The sequence below is a fragment of the Mastomys coucha genome, unplaced genomic scaffold, assembly GCF_008632895.1.
Source record: "Mastomys coucha isolate ucsf_1 unplaced genomic scaffold, UCSF_Mcou_1 pScaffold13, whole genome shotgun sequence".
In the NCBI taxonomy this organism is placed as follows: Eukaryota; Metazoa; Chordata; class Mammalia; order Rodentia; family Muridae; genus Mastomys; species Mastomys coucha.
In genome coordinates, this window is record NW_022196895.1 from 18898693 (window position 1) to 18909147 (window position 10455).

A 10455-nucleotide genomic window follows, 5' to 3' on the forward strand; every position below is an offset into this window, starting at 1 on the left:
CTATAAAAACCCCTAACTTTCAAGCCTCGTGGTCGGCTCCATTATCTCCTGCGTGAGATAACTGTGGTACCGAACCAGGGAGTCCTGAAATTAAAATATACCTCTTGTAATTACATCAAGATGTGGTCTCTCGTGATTCCAGGTGTATGTCCTCCTGAGATTTGAGTGGTGGTCTCCCCCAGGAGTCTTTCAGTACCTCTTCCAGGGTTGTATTTTCACCTATCCTGGGACCCTCTTCCAGGACCCTGGGAACCTCTTCCAGGGATTTTCACCTACCCTGGGAACCTCTTCCTGGGTTGCAGCCTGTGACCCTAGGACATCTCCCTCCACAGCTGCTGGGTCCCTCACAGCCCACAGCAGCACCTGCCCGAAAACTGAAACCAAAAACACAAACAACAAAACCACAAACACAGCGGCGCCACACCTCAGACACACGCCACACTCATACAAACATATCTCCAAGAGGTCTTCGAGGTTCCTGGGTGTCACGCAAATCCCGGATGAGTCCCCACATGAAAGACCGCTGTGGAGAGACCCCCACTCAAATCTCAGGAGGACGTGCACCCAAGGAAACACGAGAGACCATCTTGATGTAAACACAAGAGGCTGTTTAATTTTGGATCTCCGGGTCGACACGTATCTCATGCAGGAGACAGAGGAATCGACCCCCGAGACTCAGGGGTTAGTGGTTTATATAGGAAAAAGGTCTGGGGGAACAGGGGAATCGGCATAGCTATGCATGATTGGCTAGTTCAAATATCAACTATAGTATGTGCAGATCAGAGCGGGAATTCCTAAGGGTGTGGCTAATCTGAGTCAACAGAGCATCTGGCTGACCTCAAACCATATCTAAGAGGACTAGATGGCCCATTACTCAGTTGGGTCATTTGCCCAGACATGTCCTTCCATGTTTTTTCTTATTTTTATGGTTTATCTCTTCTTGGTCTGCTAGTTCCCGGGATGTCTAACAGCTAGCTTGTTTTTGTTCAGGCCTATTTGGAATTTTCTTATTAGCCAGCACAGGCCTCAAACTTAATTTTCCTTTCAGTCTCTCATAGGTGCCTTTCATGATGCCAAGCCTTAGCATCTTTGCATGACCTCTTCAGCCCTGGGATGTCAACTGCAACTGAAGATACACTTTCATCAATGGACTTCTGTGGCCTCAGCTGCTTTCCAGGACACTTTTACACCTTGAAAACCAGTACCATCTAGGTGATACTTGATAAATTACCAAGTCCAGCTTCAGCACGAGGTACCACCTTGGCTATCTCTGGAACACAGCTTCTTTGTGATCTCAGAAAATACTTCCCAGAAGAATTGGTCTCTTCTTAATCATAGCTAATTTCTTAGCTTCAGCTAACCATATCAATTGTCTCAGTAGCACCTTTTATTCTTGACTCTAAAGCCAGGGCCACATGGCCAAAGCTGCTGAGTTCTGCTGCTTGCTGGGGCTGGAACGTGGGCTCCCTTATTCTATTACTAGTTTTACAACTCCCTCACTGCCTAAGCTTGGCTGTCCTAGAACTTGTTCTGTAGACTGACCTTGAACTAGGAGATCTGCATGGCTTTCTCTCCTAAATTCTGGGATTAAAGGCGTGTACCATCATACCTAGATTTAAGCCTTTCTTCACCTAGAACTTGCTCTACTTTAGGCTAGACCTGAACTCAGAGGTCTGCTTGGCTTTGTCTCCTGGGATTAAAGGTGTGTTCCACAATGCCTAAGGCTAATCTTAGCTGGATAGGATCTTGCCCCAAAGTTACCACCCCTTTAATCTGTTTATCTCCTTGAACATAGAATTCAGCTCCATTTTCTTCCTGGTGCCCCTTTATTACATGAGCCATATATTTTCTATTTTTCCTTTCTCAGCTTGTTCTTTTTCATTAAAAAGTTCTTAGGAACCACACAGCAGAAATTATACCAGACTGTTTTGAGACTTCCTTAGGGAAGAGATTACGTAATTAATCTTAATCACTTCACCTTAGCCTCAGGCAGACTCTTCAAACAATGGCCAAAAGCAGGCATGTTCTTCACTAAAATATCACAAAAGCAGTCACTAGGCCACATACTAACATTCTTCTCCATTGAAACCTCTTGGGCTAGCAGGTCTACACAGTTCAAACTACCTCAGCACCACAGTCTTCCATATTTCTCCTAGGATGGCCCATTAAGCCCCACTTAAAGCATTTCATTGCCAAATCCAAACCCACATTCTTATAAATAAACATATAGCTAGGCATAGTGTAACAATATCCTACTCCCCTTTACCAACTTCTGTCTTAGTGTTTTACTACTGTGAACAGACACCATGACCAAGGCAACTCCTATAACATTTAATTGGTTCAGTCCATTTTCATTAAAGTGAGAGCATGACAGCATCCAGGCAGGCACTGTATAGGAGGAGCTAAGAATTCTACATCTTCATCTGAAGACCACTAGGAGAAAATTGTCTCTCCTCTGTTTTGGAGAAGGGTCTTATTGCCACCCCCAGAGTGACACACATCCTCCAACAAGGCTACATCTACTCCAACAAGGCCAGAGATCCTAATAGTGCTGCTCCCTGGCCAAGCATATTCAAACCACCACAACAACCTTTGTGGTGCTCTTACTTTGCTTCTTACTTTGCTCTTCTTTGCTTCTTACTTTGTTTCTTCCTTGACCAGGACCACTAATAACTTGTAACCAACCCTACTTAAATGACAACAAACATCCATCACTCACTGAATGATCTAAAACCACCTACTCTATCTCTTGAGCTTGGGTCATTGTTCTCTAAAATTGCTTCCTGCTGTCTGAGGATGTCTCTTTTGGGGACCTTAAGAAAACTGGGATATTTGTCAGTGTTAAGAAAGTCACTGTAACATTTAATGTCTAGTTGCTGTGTAATAAGAAAGTCTGGAGGTAAAATAAAGTCCTGGTGGAGCTAAACTGAAGTCCTGACTGGAGCAGTCTGATAGGTGGGAATAAACAGGGACAGTAATGTTGAAGCTATGCTGGCAGCAAGTTTTGATGAATCAGCTATTGAGGCAGTCTAAGACTGGATCAAGCAGGATGCTAGAATAAATATATTTCAGTGTCTCAGCATCTTTCTTATTATCCATGATGGTAAATCTTGTCAGGGCTGCATTAACTTCATTGGCTTCTGGTTGTTTTATTCTGTGAACATATAAACTTTCAAAAGTCATGTACATTTCTGCATTAACACATGTATAGAATGTTGCCTGTGGACAATTCAACTAAAGATGGCTCTCTGCTCTTTGTTTGAAGAGGTAAAGTATGTCTTTCTTTATAAGTTAGTTTGGATTGTATAACCAAATTGTAATATTTGATCCATAATTGTAATAATTGTAAACTTTGATCCATGCTGATGAAAGTATGGTGTGGTGGTTTAAATATGCTTGGGCCATGGGAACTAAAACTGTTAGGACATGTGGCTTTGCTGGAGTAGGTGTGGCCTTTTTGAAGTAGGTGGGGCCATATTAGAGGAACTGTGTCATTCCAGGAGTGGGCTTTGAGGTCCAGTGCTTAAGATCCACTCAGGCTGCAAGAGAACCTTCTCCTGTACTTGGATCAAGGTGTAGAATTCTAGCTCCTCCAGCGTCATGTCTGCCTGAATGCTGTCATGCTTCCTGCCATGATGATAGTGGACTAAATCTCTGAAAGTGCAAGCCTGTTCCAATTTGTCTTCATAGTAAGTGCCTTGGTCATTGTGTCTCTTCACAGTAATGAGAACCTTAACTAATATTGCTGTGAGAGGCCTGACCATGCTTTTTGGTTGGAGGAATGAGGATTTCGGGAATTTGGATTAAAAAAAGCAATTATTTAAATGTTTTAAATGGGGCTTAGTGGGCCATACTAGTAGAAAAATGGAAGGTAGTGGTACTAAGGGATAGTTGAACCATGGGGGCTTGGTTTAAGAGGTTTCAGAGAACAATCTAGACCAAATATACTAAATCTAGACTAAATATACTAAAATGGTCTAGATTGTTCTTGTGGTAATTTTGTGAAGATTGTGGGTGCTTTTGACCCTATCTAAAGTTTCTGAGGCTAAGGAGATGAAATTCAAATTAATTGCATTGGCAAAGAAATCTCAAAACAAACCAATGTAAACTCTATCCTATGGCATACTTTATGAGGAACATTTCAATCAAGAAAGCTTAGGAAAATTACAAAATGTATGGTTCAAGAAATAAAGGGACACTAGGAAGTAGAATGGAGGTAAATCCTGTTTTCAAGGATATTGGATGGGGTTAAGGAAGTGATGGCTTCAAGCCAAGATCTCAATCTGTTATGGATTGATTCTAATACTATTTGTGTTAATCAGCTTCAAAATCACACAGGAATCTGTGTGTCCAGATGCTGAGGGTCCCTGACCCAACTTGGCTCTAACAAGAAAATAAAGTGGCCGGCAGCCAATGGCTAGGCAGGGACACAGAAGTGGGACTTTAGATTTCCCAGGCAGGGGACTATGGGGGAGGGGGCATTTAGAATTCCCATGACAGAGAAGAAGAAAGATCAGGCTTGAGAGATGGAGAAGTGATAGTATACAGCCATGTGAAGAAGTCAGAAGAGTGTGGTGCAAAGGATGCCCAACTAGGTCCAGGCAACCAAATTAGAATATAGATTTTAGTAATAATTCAGAAATATAGGAGAGGAAAATGTATTAGTTACAGGGAGGTTTGGAAGTGCCCAACCATTGCTCTTCTTAGGGCATATTAAAAATAAGCTGGCATGTGTGTGTGTCTTTCTTTCATGATTCCAGAGCACTCTGTTAGGTGGTGACAAGCTATTGTACAGTTGCTTGTGGGCATGGTAGTGAGAAGCATGCATAGCCATGGTAGAAGTTTAGAGATTAGCTATTTACTGCTTCATCAACCAGCTAACCTTATTGTTTAATGCATTTGCAGTTAAACAAGGAGTGGTTATATTATGTTAGGTATTATTATGACCTGATTATTGTTTTCATTTGGACAGAAGGAAATATGATTATGTGTTCATTTGACATGGGACTGATTATGATAGCTATTCTTGGTTGTCAATTTGTCTATATCAGGAATGATCTGGGGTCCAGAAATGGAAGGTATACCTGTGATGTAGATGTTGGAGCATAGTGTTCATGCTTATAAGTATCTTGTGAAAAGGAATTCAAGAAAAGCTTAGGCACAGGTGTAATGATACAAACCTTTAATCCAGGAGACAGAGGCAAACAGGTCTCTGAGCTAAATGCCAGACTGGTATAGAGCAAGTTCTAGGTAAAGAAAGGCTTAAGTGCAGACTTGGTTGTACACTCCTTTAATTCCAGCACTTAAGAGACAGGGGCATCCAGATCTCTGAGGTCAAGGTCATTCTACTGAGCAAGTTTGTGAACAGCAAAAAATTGTCAGTGAAGGAAACCATTTAAAACAAAAAGTTGGTGAATATGTAATTGAACATGGGAGTCATGTTTTAACCCCATCAAGTAGCAGAACTTGACAGACAGAGTCAGCCATGTGGATCTGTGTTGGACCATGTCTCTCTGCTGCCAATGCCTGGGGCTGCACAATGTGTTAGTTAAAAGGAGGCAATGCATAATTGTGAGATATTTTATTATAGGAAAGAGAAAATAGGCCAGTCATGACCCTGGAGAGAGAGAGAGAAAGGAGAAGAAGAAAATAGGAGAGAAGAGAGGAGAGGAGAAGAGAGGAGAGAAGAAGAGAGAGGGTAAGAAAAGAAGAGAGGAAGAGAGAAAGAGAGCAAGAGAGCAGGAGAGGAAGCAAGAGAGGAGAACAAGAAAGGAAGAAGGCAAGAGAGGACAAAGAGAAAGAGAGAGAGGAAGGGGTAAACCGCCCCTTATATTTTGAGGCAGGGCTACCTGTCTGTGGGGTAGGGCATGCCTGGCTGTGGGCAGATGACTGGGGGGTAGGGTCTAGCTAGAATGCAGGGAGCTTGGGCATTGTCTATGTGACAAAACACACATCTCCTGTGGGGGGCTGTGAGAGGTTGGAACTGAAACAGTAGCCAAGGCAAAAGAAAGCCTTCTTCTAGATGGTTTTAGATCAAGATTTAGAATGCTCAGCTTCTCTAGGGTCATGTCTGCCTGCATGCTGCCATGCTTCCCACCATGATAATAGTAGACTAAACCTCAGAAGCTGTAAGTCAGCCACAATTGAATGTTTGCCCTCATAATAGTGCCTCTGTCATGGTGTGTCTTCACAACAATAGAAACCCGAACTAAGGCAGATGTTTGATAAGCCTTGAAGATTCTGTAGCCAACAAGAATTACTGATTATGCATAGTTGAATTACTGGCTATGTCTCATTTATGTCTCAGCCAGTTTCAAAGCTGTTTCCATGTAAAGGGATCAACATATACTTTATCCATTTTTTTGTTGTTCTTGATTTCTTCCTTTATGTGTACACTCTAGGTACTCAGGAGTTCTCCCTCAGTCAAATATAATTCTATGAATTTTTATGGAATCCATATCTTTTCTTCTTCTATTGTAAAAAAGACAAAACATATTCCCCATTGCAACAGATTGTCTTTGTCTTCCATTCTAAAATTAAGACATCCTTGAAATACATAGGCTATTCTAATTCAGAAGGTTTTTTCATAATTTAATCTCAGCAGCTGTTTTTTGTTTGCTTGCTTGTTTATTAGTATTTTAAAATTCTACAATCAATAAAGACTGTGATGGCTATTCCAGGTTGTCAATTTGACTAAATCTGGAATGAACTAGGTTACCTTTGATTATCACATGAATCAATATCCTATGACCCCAGCCCCCGATTCTTAGAGGAAGACAGCAAGCACATTTTTGTTTATTTCATTTTTCAAGACAGGATTCCTCTGTGAGGCCCTGGCTGTCCTGGAACTCACTTTGTAGACCAGGCTGGCCAAGAAATCAGAAATCCACCTGCCTCTTCCTCCCAAGTGCTGGGATTAAAGGCATGTGCCATCATTGCCCAGCAGCAAGCACATTTTTTAACATTGCAAATGAATTCATAGATCTTCCTGCCTTTGTAAGCACAGACAATAAGCTTAGCTGGATTTCATCCTGAAATTACCACCCCCACCATACCCGGGATCAAACTAGCTCTTTCCTGGGTAACCTTGAACTCAAGAATCTGCCTGCCTTTGTATCTGCATGCTTTTGTATCATTCTGCCAAGCTTCCTCTAAGCCTATGAAGCTCCTTACAAATTAAATTGAATCCTTATATTTTGCATAGTTGAAAAATTATCTGTTATTGAACTCATGTTTTCAGAGTGTTTTTCCACAGCCTTAAAGGATATCCTGAAGATCTCAGAATTTACTCTTTTCCCTGAGACACTAGACACACCCTCACCTCTGGGACTTGTGCTGACTCTGATTATCATGGAGTCATTAATGTTGGCAGAGAGGACATTCCCCAATGACCTTGGCAGGGATAATGTTTTCTGAAGGAGGAACATGAAGGTAATACACACACACACACACACACACACACACACACACACAAGCCTCATGCCCAGCAACTGTCAAAGTTCATGGATGTTCATGCCCTAATGGCTCTGTTCCAGTGACAAGAACCATGCCATGCCATCCCTTCTACATGGCCATGCAGCTCTAGGGGTCAAATTTTCCCCTATCATGCTTATGAAAAGGGGTTTTGAAAAAGCAGTCTTTTAAATCAATCACTATAATAGTGAGTGCCCTAGGTAACAAGGAAGGCAATGGAATTCCAGAGTGTAAAGAACCCATTGGTTGAATGATTTTTATTGACTGCTCTCAGATCTGTTAACTCCATTTTCCTGTTTTCTTTTAAATGACAAATATAAGAGAATTCCAAGGGTTGATGAATTCTTCTACATGTTGAGGATCCAACTGCTCCTGGATCAGGTGTTCCAGTGCTTACAATTTTTCTTTTGTCACAGGCCATTGTTTTACCCAAACAGGTTTGTAAGTTTGCTACATTAGCAGTAGGGCAACTTGTGATCTACCAGCAGTGACTCTGTGATATAAAGTGGAAGTTAGCCTCTCCTGTATCCTGCTTATGGACAGCTCCAGCAATCTGTAACTGTCTTCAATAATAGGGATTTGTTTTGTTTTGTTTTGATTTGACTTTTTATTTCTGTATTAGGAACTCTTTCTCCTTTATAACTTGTCTTTAAAGCTGGAAGAATTCTAATCCATGCTTCCCATTGTTGCAATTGATTGCTTCACCATAGATTTTTGACTACATTAACTACATACAGCCTTAATTTTCCTATTTGACTTTTGGAACTATGCATTAAATCCATTTTAGACTTCATTTTACCTGAGACAATGTCCCAATTCCTAGAATATGTGTAGATACCCTTTGAAGTGGTGAAGTTGGATTCTAGGAGAATTGTAAATATAATTACATCTGCTCCTGTATTCAATAATCAGTATCAATGCCATTTAACTGTAATTTTAACTTTGGTCTCTTACTATTTATAGTGATTTGCCAAAATATCTGTATCTTTATATCTTTAGAATCTCTTGTTCTATCCATAGGATCTATCTGCTCTATCTTTGTTAGGTTTTGTTCTCCTGTTTTTAACACAAAGATTTTTAGTCCCTTTAGTCTGCCTTCTTTTGATCTCTTTTAAAAAGATATATAAGCCGGGCAGTGGTGGCGCACGCCTTTAATCCCAGCACTTGGGAAGCAGAGGCAGGCGGATTTCTGAGTTCAAGGCCAGCCTGGTCTACAGAGTGAGTTCCAGGACAGCCAGGGCTATACAGAGAAACCCTGTCTCGAAAAAAAAAAACAAAACAAAACAAAACAAAAAGATATATAAACTGGTAAACATTATTAAAAATTATTATTTGTATGCTGACAAGCAAAACAAAATCATATGAGATCCAGATGCAATGTGCCATTGTATTTCACTTCATTTTTTTTAATTTTATTTTTTAACTTTTATTGTATTATGATGAGAAAAGTTACATGATTTCAATTTATCTGAATTTGTTAACACTTAAAAACATATTTTAAGTAAATAGAATTAAATCACATTCTTGTTTCTCTTTAGTACCCCAATTCCTCCCAGAGACCCCCTTCAATACCTACAATATTTTTTTCATATTCTTTAAAATTTATAAAATATTATAACAATAAAAATGAGTATTATAAAAGTTGTTTGATATAAAACAACAATAAATTTAAGTCTTATGTACATGCTTGTCTACAGCAATACTGAAAATACATGTTTTTCTCAATATTAATTTTAAATAATGCCAAACATATTAACTGTATATTTCATCACTACTAGTATTTTCTTAAATGAACATAAATATATAAAGCCTTTTTGTTAATTGTTTGTTTGTTTTGTATTTAGTAGAGCTTAAAATCTTGGCTCTTACTGTGGTACAAGCCCAAAATAAGAACAATTTTTTCGACATTGGATTTCATTGTAATAAGGCTGTACTTCAATGACCCTCACATCACCAAAGAATTTTAGCTAAGCTGAGAGTTGACAGTTCTGCTGCACCAAGGAATGAATTGCAGGTATGATTTTTGGATACAGACTTCCTGCTATGGTCAAAACTATTTGACTTGAGTGAGTGACTTTATTCTCAGCTCACAGAGAACAGGTTACATTCGTTTAAGAAATGGTGTGTGTATTAAGATAGTCTATCCATAAAGTCATTCACCAATTGTTTCAATGAACAATGGTTCTGCTTGGAGGGTGGCACAGACATTAGGTGAGGGTAAGAATTTGGTTCATTGGTTGTGATAATTTGGAAAAGCATTCATCTCAGAGAAAGAGTAACTTATAAAGTCCTCTTCTTCAAATTTGATACAAGAGTTACAAACTTCAAGAAAGGCATTAAATTTCACTCTTTGTTGTTCTCTTACTAGCCCCTTCCCAATTTAATTGTCTATGTTTCTTTTGGGTATATAAATACTTTTGAAATATATAAGCTGTTCTGAAAACCATAGTATAGTGTAAAAACATGAAATAAACAATACTACTAATAGAGAGGCCGAGATAGGAGAAGCAAGATTTCAAGACCCTTATGTGGTACACAACAAGACACTGTCACAAACAAGCTGAAAGTGTATATTGATTGTACAATATTGAACCTATTTCTCCAATTACCAAACTAGAGAGACCATTGGATGACAATCAACAAATTTCTAATTCCTCATATTTTTGGATTTCAATCGATTAGGATATGTTGGTAATATTAATTTTCAAATTATATTAGGAAAAAGTAATTGTTACTTCCTGTTGTTTTTGTTGTAAAAGGTGGAATTAAGTTTGTGTAGGTTTGTTGAAAGATTATTTTCTTGCTTCTTCTAGGGTGTTGTTTCCCTCCTTATGTTGATGTTTTCCATCTATTATCCTTTGTAGGGCTGGATTTATGCAAAGATATTGTGTAAATTTTGTTTTGTCATGGAATGTCTTGTTTTTCCCATCTATGGTAATTGAGAGTTTTGCTGGGTATAGTAGCCTGGGCTGGCATTTGTGT

General features: G+C 39.5%; 1 long non-coding RNA gene across 1 annotated transcript in view; it reads left to right on the forward strand.

Moving 5' to 3' along the window:
- Positions 1-9366, forward strand: part of LOC116087563 — a 28448-nt gene extending 19082 nt beyond the window's left edge. The window contains exons 3-4 of the long non-coding RNA XR_004117477.1: positions 1049-1252; positions 9318-9366. This is a non-coding gene — a long non-coding RNA (uncharacterized LOC116087563). The remainder of the gene's footprint in view (positions 1-1048; positions 1253-9317) is intronic.
- The last annotated feature ends 1089 nt before the right edge of the window (positions 9367-10455 follow it).